The sequence below is a fragment of the Oncorhynchus keta genome, chromosome 25 (genome assembly GCF_023373465.1).
Source record: "Oncorhynchus keta strain PuntledgeMale-10-30-2019 chromosome 25, Oket_V2, whole genome shotgun sequence".
NCBI classification, from domain to species: domain Eukaryota; kingdom Metazoa; phylum Chordata; class Actinopteri; order Salmoniformes; family Salmonidae; genus Oncorhynchus; species Oncorhynchus keta.
The window spans coordinates 46247221-46264328 of NC_068445.1; the positions used below are offsets into that span (position 1 = coordinate 46247221).

The 17108-nt window shown below is 47.6% G+C and overlaps 1 long non-coding RNA gene across 1 annotated transcript; it reads right to left on the bottom strand.

Moving 5' to 3' along the window:
- Positions 1 to 7850: 7850 nt before the first annotated feature.
- Positions 7851 to 8395, bottom strand: LOC127911849 (uncharacterized). Its single transcript, XR_008079630.1, has 3 exons — positions 8197 to 8395; positions 8071 to 8136; positions 7851 to 7954 (listed from the first exon to the last, which is right to left on the bottom strand). It is a non-coding gene; the product is annotated as an uncharacterized LOC127911849 (long non-coding RNA).
- Positions 8396 to 17108: the final 8713 nt, after the last annotated feature.

Sequence of the window (17108 nt, forward strand, 5' to 3'; positions counted from 1 at the left end):
GTGTGTTATGGGGGCAGTGAGGTGTTAGGGGGCAGTGAGTGTGTGTTATGGGGGCAGTGTGTTATGGGGGCAGGAGTGAGGGTGTGTTATGGGGGCAGTGAGTGTGTGTTATGGGGGCAGGGGTGTGTTATGGGGGCAGTGAGTGTGTGTTATGGGGGCAGGGGGGGGCAGTGAGTGTGTGTTATGGGGGCAGTGAGGGTGTTATGGGGGCAGTGAGGTGTGTTATGGGGGCAGTGAGTGTGTGTTATGGGGGCAGTGAGTGTGTGTTATGGGGGGCAGTGGGGGGGGCAGTGAGGGTGTGTTATGGGGGCAGTGAGGGTGTGTTATGGGGGCAGTGAGGGTGTGTTATGGGGGGCAGTGAGTGTGTGTTATGGGGGCAGTGAGTGTGTGTTATGGGGGGCAGCACGGCAGTACTTGCGTGGTCGGTGGGTCTCTGGTGGAAGAAACACACACATAGTGAGTGGCATGCAGTGTCAGGCTGTCAGGCTTGTGCCCAGGCCTCAGCAGCATTCTGGCTGGTCTAACATAATGCTGATTAGAATAGACTGCATGTCATCTCCTGTTATCATATGAGATAGACTGGGCTTTCCTCTGAGGGTCACCCACATTACAAAAACACACACAGAGAGAGAGAGAGAGAGTGAGAGAGAGAGAGAGAGAGGTACACATTTAAACACACACGATATGGAGACACACTCACACACACACACACACACACACACACACACACTAAACAGAGACTAGAAGATGAAAGGGCTGTATTGCAGTTTGAGGTTGGAGCTTTACAGCTGTGTTATTGTTGTGTTGTGTTACAGCTATGTTACAGCTGTGTTACAGCTGTGTTAGAGCTGTGTTACAGCTGTGTTACAGCTGTGTTACAGCTGTGTTACAGTTGTGTTAGAGCTGTGTTAGAGCTGTGTTAGAGCTGTGTTAGAGCTGTGTTACAGCTGTGTTAGAGCTGTGTTACAGCTGTGTTAGAGCTGTGTTAGAGCTGTGTTACAGCTGTGTTAGAGCTGTGTTACAGTTGTGTTACAGCTGTGTTACAGCTGTGTTAGAGCTGTGTTACAGTTGTGTTACATGTGTTAGAGCTGTGTTAGAGCTGTGCTTCTTTGTGAACTGGGGCATGACCGGCGTGTCAATTGCTGGACTGATGTGGATTCTCTCCACCCACAAACACACACACATGCACGCACGCACTCACACACACACGCACGCACACACATGCACACACGCACACACACGCACACACACACGCCCCAATCAGGGAATAGGGCAGGACAGGGAGGAACACTAGCTCGTGTTCTCGGCAATGTCATTTTTCTGTATTCATAAAATAGAAAACAGTAACATACGATACATCTTCATTGATCCATTTGTCTATAGAGACAAACAGACATTTGGTAGCTTTTGCATCAAGCTCTCACAGTCTCACTGCAGAATTAGACGTTTTTTCACTGTGTTTTTGACACCTTGGGTTGCTCTTCCTGCTCAGCGTTATTCCGTTTTTTTTCAGAGGTCTCAAAATGTCAAATTTCAAAATGAAGGGTTAAGATTCAAGTTTAAGGTTTGGGATAGGGTTTAAAGTTTACGTTTAGGCATTGAGCTTAATGTTTAAGGTAAGGGTTAAGGTTTGGGATAGACTTAAAACAAAAAAAAGAAAGTATATCACTGGGATTGAAAACATGACCTTCCAATCTGGAATCATTGGATTTTCCCATCTGCCACTCCCGTCCACAACACTCTAACGGTTGAAAGGCATTTTTTTCCCAACATGCTCAGGACATGAACGGACGTCAAATTTCAAAGTCAATCTTGAGCGATCTGGCTGTCACAGTACACAGCATACACAATACATATATTTTTTTTTTAAATGAAGCACCAATCTGTCCGTTTACATTTTTTTTACAAATCATTTTGGTGTTTATATTTTGTTTATTCCTTTTCATTTATCCAATAATTGCAAAAATGTACACTTCAGTTTCTATAAGCACAAAAAAAAACAGCTAACCATCTTTTTTGTGCAACATACTAAAGTACAACTCTAAGGGGAAGAGAGGAAGGGGAGCCGTTGTGAAAATGCTAAAAGCGTTTTGAGCAGATAATTTATGTAAAAGCCTCCACATCTGTTATGTCCTTGTGTGTTTGGTTTTTTTGGACCTTTATTTAACCAGGCAAAAATTCTTATTTTCAATGACGGCCTAGTGGGTTAACTGGTCTAGGAAAAGTGGGTTAACTGCCTGTTCAGGGGAAGAACAACAGATTTGTACCTTGTCAGCTCGGGGATTTGAACTTGCAACTTTCCAGTTACTAGTCCAACGCTCCAACCACTAGGCTACCCTACCGCCTCTACACTCTAACCACTAGGCTACCCTATCGTCTCTACACTCTAACCACTAGGCTACCCTACCGCCTCTACACTCTAACCACTAGGCTACCCTGCCGCCTCTACACTCTAACCACTAGGCTACCCTACCGCCTCTACACTCTAACCACTAGGCTACCCTATCGCCTCTACACTCTAACCACTAGGCTACCCTACCGCCTCTACACTCTAACCACTAGGCTACCCTACCGCCTCTACACTCTAACCACTAGGCTACCTGCCTCCTCTACACTCTAACCACTAGGCTACCCTATCGCCTCTACACTCTAACCACTAGGCTACCCTACCGCCTCTACACTCTAACCACTAGGCTACCCTACCGCCTCTACACTCTAACCACTAGGCTACCTGCCTCCTCTACACTCTAACCACTAGGCTACCCTACCGCCTCTACACTCTAACCACTAGGCTACCCTACCGCCTCTACACTCTAACCACTAGGCTACCCTATCGCCTCTACACTCTAACCACTAGGCTACCTGCCGCCTCTACACTCTAACCACTAGGCTACCCTACCGTCTCTACACTCTAACCACTAGGCTACCTGCCTCCTCTACACTCTAACCACTAGGCTACCCTATCGCCTCTACACTCTAACCACTAGGCTACCCTATCGCCTCTACACTCTAACCACTAGGCTACCTGCCGCCTCTACACTCTAACCACTGGCTACCCTATCGCCTCTACACTCTAACCACTAGGCTACCCTACCGCCTCTACACTCTAACCACTAGGCTACCTGCCTCCTCTACACTCTAACCACTAGGCTACCCTATCGCCTCTACACTCTAACCACTAGGCCACCCTGCCACCTCTACACTCTAACCACTAGGCTACCCTATCGCCTCTACACTCTAACCACTAGGCTACCTGCCTCCTCTACACTCTAACCACTAGGCTACCTGCCTCCTCTACACTCTAACCACTAGGCTACCCTATCGCCTCTATACTCTAACCACTAGGCCACCCTGCCGCCCCACTGGTTCACGGTCAGTGTGTGTGTCGCTGGTCAGAGAAATGTACAGGTCAGCCTCGTCACACTGGCGACATTGTTATGGTTTCCTCTATTGTTGTTCTCGTGGCACGGGGGAAATGTCACAAACATATTGATTAGGGGATTTAAACCTGCCTTTCCCCTTACAGTGAGACTGACAGACTGATCCTTCTCACCCTTTCAGCGGGATAGAGAGGCATAAATACGGCCTCTGGGTGGAGGAAACATCCTTCATCAGGACAGGAGGGTTATTATGGTATTAGGTTGTATTGTGACATACGGTAAATAGATCTTACTAAAGGAATCATCACAAAGCCTCCGAAACATTCAGAATCAGTCAGTTTATTGTCCCAACATTACTTTGGGAAATTGGAAGAACTTTATTTTGCCCTTGAGACCAATTTAGGACATAAGGACAATATATATATATATATAAAAATGTAGCCTACAAAACAAATACACAATAAACACAAAACAAAAACAATATACCAGCTTCAAACCTCACAAATACAGGCTTTATTAACGTGTAAACATACATCTATAATCATGCAAATCCAGGTACCAAAATAAACAACAACAGAATTATCCGTTCCGATTGGAGCAGCTAACATCGGTTGATAATACCAGAGAATGAAGCCCTTCCTCTGCCAACTCCTTCATTATATTGGCCTCTCCTACTAACCATTAATTGAAAGTGTAATGTAACAACAGCCAGGTGAAATGCTTCCTTTGATGTGTCCGAGCAGCTCGTTTTTTTTTTTTTTAAATGAATACGTCGTTGTCATTCTGTTACCTTTTCTCCTCATGGAAACAAACACAAAGTAGAAGACAAAACCCTTTTTTTTTAAATAAACATACAAGAGAGAAATTACCTCAAGAGTTTTGTAAAAAAAAATATATATATATATATAATAATAATAATAAAAAAGATCAACCATAAATTAAAAGAGATTCATATTGAAAAGCATTTTATGTATTTAAAAAAAATTTATTTTACCTTTTTATTTTACCAGGCAAGTCAGTTAAGAACAAATTCTTATTTTCAATGACAGCCTAGGAACAGTGGGTTAACTGCCTGTTCAGGAGAAGAACGACAGATTTGTACCTTGTCAGCTCGGGGATTAGAACTTTGCAACCTTTCAGTTACTAGTCCAACGCTCTGAACACCAGGCTACCCTATATATATATATATATATAGGAAATGGTTCAACCACGCTGTAATTATTACAAAGTCATTATTAGCTAAATGTGTGTTTTTCTATTTTACATGATGAGATGTGACTTTTTTTTAAATATTAACATTGTCTTATTAGAAATATAAAATAACATAACAGCATTAAATAAGATCATCAATAAGGTGTCTAATTACTAGTTCAAACAAATTGAAAACACACACTTGGGCTATAAGATTGAAGGAATATATATATATATATATATATATATATATATATATATAACAAATTCTTCTCTTCTTCCAGTACAGAAATGTATTTAAATTTAAATTTATTTAATTTTTTATATATATAAATTATGTGAAAGATGTTCATGTTTGCAACTGAATGATAAAATATTTGACAGACTAATTTCTGTACTGGAAGAAGAGAAGAATTTGTTCCCACCTCTTTAAATGGACATGCAAGCATATACACACAGACACACAGACACACACACACACACACACACACACACACACACACACACACACACACACACACACACACACACACACACACACACACACACACACACACACACACACACACACACACACACAGCAGATTGTAGGGCAGGACTCTTCCTTTCACCCAGCTCTATCAACCGGCCAGGCTTTTTTTGTGTTTACTTCAGGGAATCACCTGCAACCAGCAGACAAAAAAAGCATTAATACATGAACCCCTGATCGTCATCTTTGACTCATTCAACCAATGATAGGGGGGGAGGAGGGCCAACGGCACACACAACAAGGCAACGAGGCTTTTAAATGAGCCGGGGGAGTAATAGGTGTGCCCACTAGCATCCCGGCGCTGGAGCCACAACGTCACGCACAAAATGATCTCCTTTTTATTCTAAATCCATTAGCAACATCACCACACGTAACATAATAATAAATAAATAAAAATACACCTTTATTTTGGGTTAGAATTGGATGAAAACACCACTTCAGAGCTCTTGGGAGAATTGAAGTAGCACATTTTTGGGGGGGGGGGGGGGGGATTTCTCTGTTTTCTCTGTCTGTTTCATTAGATTGGTTTGGTTGGTGCAGGGGTGGACAGTAGGAGACCTATTCACAAAGCCTGCTATTCTGCTTTTACAATGATGATTATTTAATGAACACATAGAATTCATATTTTTCTGCAGTTTTTCAATGTGTGTGTGTGTGTGTGTGTGTGAATGTTCAGACCTGAAGCCTGGTGTTTGTGGAGGCAAGGTGCTAATTAGTCCAAGATGAGATGTGTTAGTAGGTTGATGGCCTGCTGTGTACCGTGTGAGTCAATGTGGAGGCTATATACAGGGGGTACCTGTGAGTCAATGTGTATATACAGGGGGTACCGTGAGTCAATGTGGAGGCTAATACAGGGGGTACCGGTCAGAGTCAATGTGGAGGCTATATACAGGGGTACCGGTTCAATGTGGAGGCTATATACAGGGATACCGGTACCGAGTCAATGTGGAGGCTATATACAGGGGGTACCGGTACAGAGTCAATGTGGAGGCTATATACAGGGGTACCGGTACAGAGTCAATGTGGAGGCTATATACAGGGGGTACCGGTACAGAGTCAATGTGGAGGCTATATACAGGGGGTACCGGTACAGAGTCAATGTGGAGGCTATATACAGGGGGTACCGGTACAGAGTCAATGTGGAGGCTATATACAGGGGGTACCGGTACCGAGTCAATGTGGAGGCTATATACAGGGGGTACCGGTACAGAGTCAATGTGGAGGCTATATACAGGGGGTACCGGTACCGAGTCAATGTGGAGGCTATATACAGGGGGTACCGGTACTGAGTCAATGTGGAGGCTATATACAGGGGGTACCGGTACAGAGTCAATGTGGAGGCTATATACAGGGGGTACCGGTACAGAGTCAATGTGGAGGCTATATACAGGGGGTACTGGTACAGAGTCAATGTGGAGGCTATATACAGGGGGTACCGGTACAGAGTCAATGTGGAGGCTATATACAGGGGGTACCGGTACAGAGTCAATGTGGAGGCTATATACAGGGGGTACCGGTACAGAGTCAATGTGGAGGCTATATACAGGGGGTACTGGTACAGAGTCAATGTGGAGGCTATATACAGGGGGTACCGGTACAGAGTCAATGTGGAGGCTATATACAGGGGGTACCGGTACCGAGTCAATGTGGAGGCTATATACAGGGGGTACCGGTACCGAGTCAATGTGGAGGCTATATACAGGGGGTACCGGTACAGAGTCAATGTGGAGGCTATATACAGGGGGTACCGGTACAGAGTCAATGTGGAGGCTATATACAGGGGGTACCGGTACCGAGTCAATGTGGAGGCTATATACAGGGGGTACCGGTACCGAGTCAATGTGGAGGCTATATACAGGGGGTACCGGTACCGAGTCAATGTGGAGGCTATATACAGGGGGTACCGGTACCGAGTCAATGTGGAGGCTATATACAGGGGGTACCGGTACCGAGTCAATGTGGAGGCTATATACAGGGGTACCGGTACCGAGTCAATGTGGAGGCTATATACAGGGGGTACCGGTACCGAGTCAATGTGGAGGCTATATACAGGGGGTACCGGTACCGAGTCAATGTGGAGGCTATATACAGGGGGTACCGGTACAGAGTCAATGTGGAGGCTATATACAGGGGTACCGGTACAGAGTCAATGTGGAGGCTATATACAGGGGGTACCGGTACCGAGTCAATGTGGAGGCTATATACAGGGGGTACCGGTACCGAGTCAATGTGGAGGCTATATACAGGGGGTACCGGTACCGAGTCAATGTGGAGGCTATATACAGGGGGTACCGGTACCGAGTCAATGTGGAGGCTATATACAGGGGGTACCGGTACAGAGTCAATGTGGAGGCTATATACAGGGGGTTCCGGTACAGAGTCAATGTGGAGGCTATATACAGGGGGTACCGGTACAGAGTCAATGTGCGGGGGACATTGAGGTAATATGTACATGTAGGTAGGCGTAAAGTGACTATGCATAGATAAAAAACAGTGAGTAGCAGCAGCGTAGAAAGGGGGGGGTCAATGCAAATACCCATTTGATTAGCTGTTCAGGAGTCTTATGGCTTGGGGGTAGAAGCTGTTAAGAAGCCTTTTGGACCTAGATTTGGCGCTCCGGTACCACTTGCCGTGTGGTAGCAGTGAAAAAAGTCCATGACTTGGGTGGCTGGAGTCCTTGGCAATTTTTGGGGCCTTCCTCTGACACCGCCTGGTATAAATTTGCATCCTGCAGCACTAATTCCCAAAACTTTTGGGACACTGTAAAGTCCATGGGGAATAAGAGTACCTCCTCCCAGCTGCCCACTGCACTGAGACTAGGAAACACTGTAAAGTCCATGGGGAATAAGAGTACCTCCTCCCAGCTGCCTGCACTGAGACTAGGAAACACTGTAAAGTCCATGGGGAATAAGAGTACTAGCTGCCCACTGCACTGAGACACACTGTAAAGTCCATGGGGAATAAGAGTACCTCCTCCCAGCTGCCCACTGCACTGAGACTAGGAAACACTGTAAAGTCCATGGGGAATAAGAGTACCTCCTCCCAGCTGGCACTGAGACTAGGAAACACTGTAAAGTCCATGGGGAATAAGAGTACCTCCTCCCAGCTGCCCACTGCACTGAGACTAGGAAACACTGTAAAGTCCATGGGGAATAAGAGTACCTCCTCCCAGCTGCCCACTGCACTGAGACTAGGAAACACTGTAAAGTCCATGGGGAATAAGAGTACCTCCTCCCAGCTGCCCACTGCACTGAGACTAGGAAACACTGTAAAGTCCATGGGGAATAAGAGTACCTCCTCCCAGCTGCCCACTGCACTAGGCAACACTGATAAATATATCTCACTGGTCGTTCTTCCTTCCAGTTCTCTGCTGCCCATGACTGGAACGAACTGCACAAATCTCTGAAGCTGGAAACTCATATCTCCCTCACTAGCTTTAATCACCAGCTGTCAGAGCAGCTCACAGATCACTGCACCTGTAAATAGTATACATAGCCCATCTGTAAATAGTCCATCCAACTACCTCTTCCCCAGACTGTATTTATTTATTTATCTTGCTCCTTTGCACCCAGTATCTCTACTTGCACATTCATCTTCTGCCGATTGACCATTCCGGTGTTTAATTGCTATATTGTAATTACTTCGCCATCATGGCCTATTTATTTCCTTAACTTACCTAATTTGCACTCACTGTATATAAAACCTTTTGTTGTATTTTGTTCCACTGTATTATTGACTGTATGTTTGTTTATTCCATGTGTAACTCTGTGTTGTTGTATGTGTCGAACTGCTTTGCTTTATCTTGGCCAGGTCGATGTTGCAAATGAGAAGTTGTTGTCAACTAGCCTACCTGGTTAAATAAAGGTGGCTACCCCAACCACGGCCAACAGCTCCGCACCACTCGCATACCTTTGAAGAGGGGGAGACACTCTAGACCCAAACTGCTACAGACCTATATCCATCCTGCCCCTGCCTTTCTAAGGTCTTCGAAAGCCAAGTGAACCAACAGATCACCAAACATTTTGAATCCCACCGTACCTTCTCCGCTATCCAATCTGGTTTCCGAGCAGGTCACGGGTGCACCACAGCCACGCTCAAGGTCCTAAACGATATCATAACCGCCATCGATAAAAGACAGTACTGTGCAGCCATCTTCATCGACCTGGCCAAGACTTTTGACTCTGTCAATCACCGTATTTTTATTGGCAGACTCAACAGCCTTCGTTTCTCTAATGACTGCCTCGCCTGGTTTACTAACTACTTCTCAGATAGAGTTCAGTGTGTCAAATCGGAGGGCCTGTTTTCCGGACCTCTGGCAGTCTCTATGGGGGTGCCACAGGGTTCATTTCTCGGACCGACTCTTTTCTCTGTATATATCAATGATGTCGCCCTTGCTGAGGGTGATTCTTTGATCCACCTCTATGCAGACGACACCATTCTATATAAATCTAGCCCTTCTTTGGACACTGTTAACAAACCTCCAAACGAGCTTCAACGCCATACAACACTCCTTCCGTGGCCTCCAACTGCTCTTAAATGCTAGTAAAATGAAATGCATGCTCTTCAACTGATCGCTGCCCACACCCGCCCACCCGCCTAGCATCACTACTCTGAATGGTTCTGACTTAGAATATGTGGCCAACTATAAATACCTAGGTGTCTGGCTAGACTGTAAACACTCCTTCCAGACTCACATTAAGCATCTCCAATCCAAAGTTAAATCTAGAATCGGCTTCCTATTTCGCAACAAAGCCTCCCTTCACTCATGCTGCCAAACATACCCTCGTAAAACTGACTATCCTACTTATCCTTGACTTCTGCGATGTCATTTAGCCTCCAACACTCTACTCAGCAAACTGGATGCAGCCATCTGTTTTGTCACCAAAGCCCCATATACAACCCACCACTGAGACCTGTATGCTCTCATTGAATGGTCCTTGCTAAATATTCGTTGCCAAACCCACTGGCTCCAGGTCATCTATAAGTCTTTGCTAGGTAGAGCTCTGCCTTATCTCAGTTCACTGGTCACCATAGCAACACCCGCCTGTAGCACGTGCTCCAGCAGGTATATTTCACTGGTCATTGCAAAAATGACTAGGGCGATATGCAAATTGGAATGGGTCTAGGGTTTCTGGCATGATTGTGTTGATGTGAGCCATGACCCGCCTTTCAAAACACTTCATCGCTACAGACATGAGTGCTATGGGTCGGTAGTCATCTAGGCATGTTACCTTGGTATTCTTGGGCACAGGGACTATGGTGGTCTGCTTGAAACATGTAGGTATTACAGACTCGGTCAGGGACAGGTTGAAAATGTTAGTGAAGAAACTTGGCAGATGGTCAGCACTTGCGCTGAGTACACATCCTGGTAATCTGTCTGGCCCTGTGGCCTTGTGAATTTTGACCTGTTTCAAGGTCTTACTCACATCAGTTACAGAGAGCGTCATCAGATAGTCGTCTGGAACAGCTGGTGCTCTCATGCATGCTTCAGTGTTGCTTGCCTCAAAGCGTGCATAGAAGTAATTTAGCTCGTGTCACTGAGAAGCTCACGGCTGGGCTTCCCTTTGTAGTACATAATAGTTCTGCCACATCCAATGAGCGTCGGAGCCTGTGTAGGAGGATTCAATCTTAGTACTGTATTGACGCTTTGCCTATTTGATGGTTCGTCGGAGGGCATAGCAGGATTTCTTATAAGTGTCCGGGTTAGAGTCCCGTTACTTAAAAGCGGCAGCTCTACCCTTTGGCTCAGTGTGGATGTTGCCTGTAATCCATGGCTTCTGGTTGGAGTAAGCATGTACTGTCACTGTGGGGATGACGTCATTGAAGCACTTATTGATGAAGCTGCCTTCCTGAAGACAATTCATGTCTTCATGCGAAATGCTCCAGTCTGGTTTTAGACCCCATCATAGTACCGAGACCGCGCTCTTGAAGGTGGTAAATGACCTTTTAATAATGGCGTCAGACCGAGGCTCTGCGTCTGTCCTCGTGCTCCTAGACTGCTTTTGACACCATCGACCACCACATTATTTCGGAGAGGTTGAAAACCCTAATTGGTCTACACAGAGAAGTTCTTGCCTGGTTTAGATTTTATCCGTTAAACATTTATCAGTTCAAATTTCGGTGTTCCTCAAGGTTCCGTTTTAGGACCACTATTGTTCTCTGCCTCTCGAAGCTGAATTTATCCATATGATCTTCATTGTGTTTGGGAGCGATTGAGATACATCGTCGTGGAAATCTTAAATATTGTCAAATATATAATGAGATTAAGGGTATTTTAGGGGGGGGGGGGAGGAAGTCTGCGGATTTTAGGGAACTTTGTGTCATTTCTATTGATTGATGCATTGCCTGTGCCAGAGGTTCCATGGATAATAAAAATAGCAGCAGATTCCATTGTCAGAGCAAAATTAAATTCTATTACATTTTTTTTAAATAAATAAATTCCTATTAAATAGCATCGGTGCATCAACCCAAAGTGGGCAATATTTTAGCCTGCACTGGGCCCACATCGTGCCAATGTGGACATGTTTGCTGGGAAAAGATGTGTGCGTTGCCCTCACCAGGTATGAGCTGCCCACATTGGGAAAATGCCTTGGGGGGGCCAATGTGGAGCCGATGACCAAAGGAAAATGTGGGCAGCCTACATGGGGTCAATATTTTAGCCCGCATTGGGCCCACATCGTGCCAATGTGGACATGTTTGCTGGGAAAAGATGTGTGCGTTGCCCTCACCAGGTATGAGCTGCCCACATTGGGAAAATGCCTTGGGGGGGCCAATGTGGAGCCGATGACCAAAGGAAAATGTGGGCAGCCTACATGGGGTCAATATTTTAGCCCGCATTGGGCCCACATCGTGCCAATGTGGACATGTTTGCTGGGAAAAGATGTGTGCGTTGCCCTCACCAGGTATGAGCTGCCCACATTGGGAAAATGCCTTGGGGGGGCCAATGTGGAGCCGATGACCAAAGGAAAATGTGGGCAGCCTACATGGGGTCAATATTTTAGCCTGCATTGGGCCCACATCGTGCCAATGTGGACATGTTTGCTGGGTGAACACTTGTATCTGCCACCGTGGCACCAGGAGACCCGGAGTCCGATGTCTCTGACATGCCGTTGCCCATGGCTGCCTTCCAGCTGCGACAGCATGCATCACTCTACGAGGCAGACCCGTGTTTAACAGCAGTCACACCAGGCCCTCGGCCCAAGCCACCTGAAAGTTTAATGTCGACACGGAGAGAAACACAGGGAGATGAGCGGAGGAGAAGAGGAGAAGCTCCAGATGTGAACGGGGAATACCTCCAGAGGGGCGACAGTAATCCACACAACCCCAGGGTGTGTACCCACCCCCCCGGAACACAGGGGTAGTGAACAGTCAGGCTAGCTGCTAGTTGGTTCTCAGTACTATAGTAGTACTGCAGTAGTGCTATACCATTTTGGTTCCCAGTTCTCCTATTCTCCTGTAAACAACCCCCGCCCATCTCCCATCTTCCTTTTTTTTCTCCTTCCCTCTATATCTCGCTTCCTACGCTTCTGTGTGCACTCAATAATTTACAGTGTGAAGAGCAGTGTCAGCTCTCAGACTGCTGTTGCCTGGGAGGCGTGGTTAAATAGCTGCCAGAGTGTACACACACACACACACACACACACACACACACACAATGATGCTTCCTTTTCACCATGCTGTGTGTTGTTTGCCCTCTTGTTTTTTCATAACGTTCACAGATTGGAGTAGATGCATTTAGTCTTTGAAAGGTTGCAGGAAGTCACAGGAAGTCACAGTAATCCAGATCAAAACCTGAGTCTTCTACAAGAACAGGAGAAGAACTGATTCCCATTTCTTCTCCGAGACATACAGTGTGTGCCTGTGTGTGATTCTGTGTGTGTGTGGTTCATGTGTTTTGCAGCTGCTCTGTCAAGCCTACAACTATAACTAAAACCTTACTAGAGTAGGAGAGCTAGAGAGAGCCCCCCGTCTTTTGGAAGGAGAGCTAGAGAAGGCCCTTCGCCCCCCCCCGCCTACAACTATAACTAAAACCTTACTTAGAGAAGGTCTTTTAGAAGGAGAGCCAGAGAAAGCCCCCCCCCCCCTGTCTTTTAGAAGGAGAGCCAGAGAAAGCCCCCCCTGTCTTTTGGAAGGAGAGCTAGAGAAAGCCCCCCGTCTTTTGGAAGGAGAGCTAGAGAAAGCCCCCCGTCTTTGGAAGGAGAGCTAGAGAAAGCCCCCCTGTCTTTTGGAAGGAGAGCTAGAGAAAGCCCCCTGTCTTTTGGAAGGAGAGCCAGAGAAAGCCCCCTGTCTTTTGGAAGGAGAGCTAGAGAAAGCCCCCCTGTCTTTTGGAAGGAGAGCCAGAGAAAGCCCCCCTGTCTTTTGGAAGGAGAGCCAGAGAAAGCCCCCTGCCTACAACTATAACTAAAACCTTACTTAGAGAAGGTCTTTTAGAAGGAGAGCCAGAGAAAGCCCCCCTGTCTTTTAGAAGGAGAGCCAGAGAAAGCCCCCCTGTCTTTTGGAAGGAGAGCTAGAGAAAGCCCCCCGTCTTTTGGAAGGAGAGCCAGAGAAAGCCCCTTCTTTTGGAAGGAGAGCCAGAGAAAGCCCACCCCCCTGTCTTTTGGAAGGAGAGCCAGAGAAAGCCCCCCTGTCTTTTGGAAGGAGAGCCAGAGAAAGCCCCCCTGTCTTTTGGAAGGAGAGCCAGAGAAAGCCCCCTGTCTTTTGGAAGGAGAGCTAGAGAAGGCCCTCCGCCACCCCCCGTCTTTTGGAAGGAGAGCCAGAGAAAGCCCCCCTTCTTTTGGAAGGAGAGCTAGAGAAAGCCCCCTGTCTTTTGGAAGGAGAGCCAGAGAAAGCCCCCTGTCTTTTGGAAGGAGAGCTAGAGAAAGCCCCCTGTCTTTTGGAAGGAGAGCTAGAGAAAGCCCCCTGTCTTTTGGAAGGAGAGCTAGAGAAGGCCCTCCGCCACCCCCCGTCTTTTGGAAGGAGAGCCAGAGAAAGCCCCCTGTCTTTTGGAAGGAGAGCTAGAGAAAGCCCCCCTGTCTTTTGGAAGGAGAGCTAGAGAAAGCCCCCCGTCTTTTGGAAGGAGAGCTAGAGAAAGCCCCCCCCCTGTCTTTTGGAAGGAGAGCTAGAGAAGGCCCTCCGCCCCCCGTCTTTTGGAAGGAGAGCTAGAGAAAGCCCCCCTGTCTTTTGGAAGGAGAGCTAGAGAAAGCCCCCTGTCTTTTGGAAGGAGAGCTAGAGAAAGCCCCCCTGTCTTTTGGAAGGAGAGCTAGAGAAAGCCCCCCCGTCTTTTGGAAGGAGAGCTAGAGAAGGCCCTCCCCCCCCTGTCTTTTGGAAGGAGAGCTAGAGAAAGCCCCCCCGTCTTTTGGAAGGAGAGCCAGAGAAAGCCCCCCGGTCTTTTGGAAGGAGAGCCAGAGAAAGCCCACCCCCTGTCTTTTGGAAGGAGAGCCAGAGAAAGCCCCCTGTCTTTTGGAAGGAGAGCCAGAGAAAGCCCCCTGTCTTTTGGAAGGAGAGCCAGAGAAAGCCCCCCTGTCTTTTGGAAGGAGAGCTAGAGAAGGCCCTCCGCCACCCCCCGTCTTTTGGAAGGAGAGCCAGAGAAAGCCCCCTGTCTTTTGGAAGGAGAGCTAGAAAGCCCCCCTGTCTTTTGGAAGGAGAGCCAGAGAAAGCCCCCTGTCTTTTGGAAGGAGAGCTAGAGAAAGCCCCCTGTCTTTTGGAAGGAGAGCTAGAGAAAGCCCCCCTGTCTTTTGGAAGGAGAGCTAGAGAAGGCCCTCCGCCACCCCCCGTCTTTTGGAAGGAGAGCCAGAGAAAGCCCCCCTGTCTTTTGGAAGGAGAGCTAGAGAAAGCCCCCTGTCTTTTGGAAGGAGAGCTAGAAAGCCCCCTAGAGAAAGCCCCGCCCCCCTGTCTTTTGGAAGGAGAGCTAGAGAAGGCCCTCCGCCCCCCCCGTCTTTTGGAAGGAGCCCCCCTGTCTTTTGGAAGGAGAGCTAGAGAAAGCCCCCTGTCTTTTGGAAGGAGAGCTAGAGAAAGCCCCCCTGTCTTTTGGAAGGAGAGCTTTTGGAAGGAGAGCTAGAGAAGGCCCTCCGCCACCCCTGTCTTTTGGAAGGAGAGCTAGAGAAAGCCCCCCCGTCTTTTGGAAGGAGAGCCAGAGAAAGCCCCCTGTCTTTTGGAAGGAGAGCTAGAGAAAGCCCCCCTGTCTTAGGTAGGTAATCCTTCTCCCCCAACAAGATTTAGATGCAAGTGGCTGTTCCACTGGTTGTCATAAGGTGTATGCACCAATTTGTAAGTCGCTCTGGATAAGAGCGTCTGCTAAATGACTTAAATGTAAATGTAAATGTAAATGTCTTTTTGGAAGGAGAGCTAGAGAAAGCCCCCCCGTCTTTTGGAAGGAGAGCTAGAGAAAGCCCCGCCCCCCTGTCTTTTGGAAGGAGAGCTAGAGAAGGCCCTCCGCCCCCCGTCTTTTGGAAGGAGAGCTAGAGAAAGCCCCCCTGTCTTTTGGAAGGAGAGCTAGAGAAAGCCCCCCTGTCTTTTGGAAGGAGAGCTAGAGAAAGCCCCCCTGTCTTTTGGAAGGAGAGCTAGAGAAGGCCCTCCGCCACCCCCCGTCTTTTGGAAGGAGAGCCAGAGAAAGCCCCCTGTCTTTTGGAAGGAGAGCTAGAGAAAGCCCCCTGTCTTTTGGAAGGAGAGCTAGAGAAAGCCCCCCCCGTCTTTTGGAAGGAGAGCTAAGAAAGCCCCGCCCCCCTGTCTTTTGGAAGGAGAGCTAGAGAAGGCCCTCCGCCCCCCGTCTTTTGGAAGGAGAGCTAGAGAAAGCCCCCCTGTCTTTTGGAAGGAGAGCTAGAGAAAGCCCCCTGTCTTTTGGAAGGAGAGCTAGAGAAAGCCCCCCTGTCTTTTGGAAGGAGAGCTAGAGAAAGCCCCCCGTCTTTTGGAAGGAGAGCTAGAGAAGGCCCTCCGCCACCCCTGTCTTTTGGAAGGAGAGCTAGAGAAAGCCCCCCCGTCTTTTGGAAGGAGAGCCAGAGAAAGCCCCCTGTCTTTTGGAAGGAGAGCTAGAGAAAGCCCCCCTGTCTTAGGTAGGTAATCCTTCTCCCCCAACAAGATTTAGATGCAAGTGGCTGTTCCACTGGTTGTCATAAGGTGTATGCACCAATTTGTAAGTCGCTCTGGATAAGAGCGTCTGCTAAATGACTTAAATGTAAATGTAAATGTAAATGTCTTTTGGAAGGAGAGCTAGAGAAAGCCCCCCGTCTTTTGGAAGGAGAGCTAGAGAAAGCCCCGCCCCCCTGTCTTTTGGAAGGAGAGCTAGAGAAGGCCCTCCGCCCCCCGTCTTTTGGAAGGAGAGCTAGAGAAAGCCCCCTGTCTTTTGGAAGGAGAGCTAGAGAAAGCCCCCTGTCTTTTGGAAGGAGAGCTAGAGAAAGCCCCCCTGTCTTTGGAAGGAGAGCTAGAGAAAGCCCCCCCCGTCTTTTGGAAGGAGAGCTAGAGAAGGCCCTCCGCCACCCCTGTCTTTTGGAAGGAGAGCTAGAGAAAGCCCCCCCCTGTCTTTGGAAGGAGAGCTAGAGAAAGCCCTCCGCCACCCCTCTGGTACAGCATCCGTATAACAAGATTCGGGCCAATTTTCCTAATTTGTGGGGGGGTTCCCTTGCACTCTATTTTGGCAAATCTGACCATATCTCTATTCTCCTGATTCCTGCTTACAAGCCAAAAACAATCTAACAGGAAGTAACAGTGAGGCGCTCGATACAGAAGCGGTCCATTGAAACGGCTGCAATGCTGCAGTACTGTTTCGCTAACAAACTGGAATATGTTCTGGGATTCTTCCGATGGCATTGAGGACTTTACCATATCAGTCACCAGCTTCATTAATAATAATTCATAATTAATAATAATAATTCATTAATAAGCACATCGACAAAGTTGTCCCCACGTGCTCGCTTCGAGGCAAACAACATTGAACCATGCGTGAGAGCACCAGCTGTTCCGGACAACAAGATCTTTAAACAGTTTAACATTCACAATGCCGCAGCCTTACCAGGATGCATACTCAAAGCATGCGC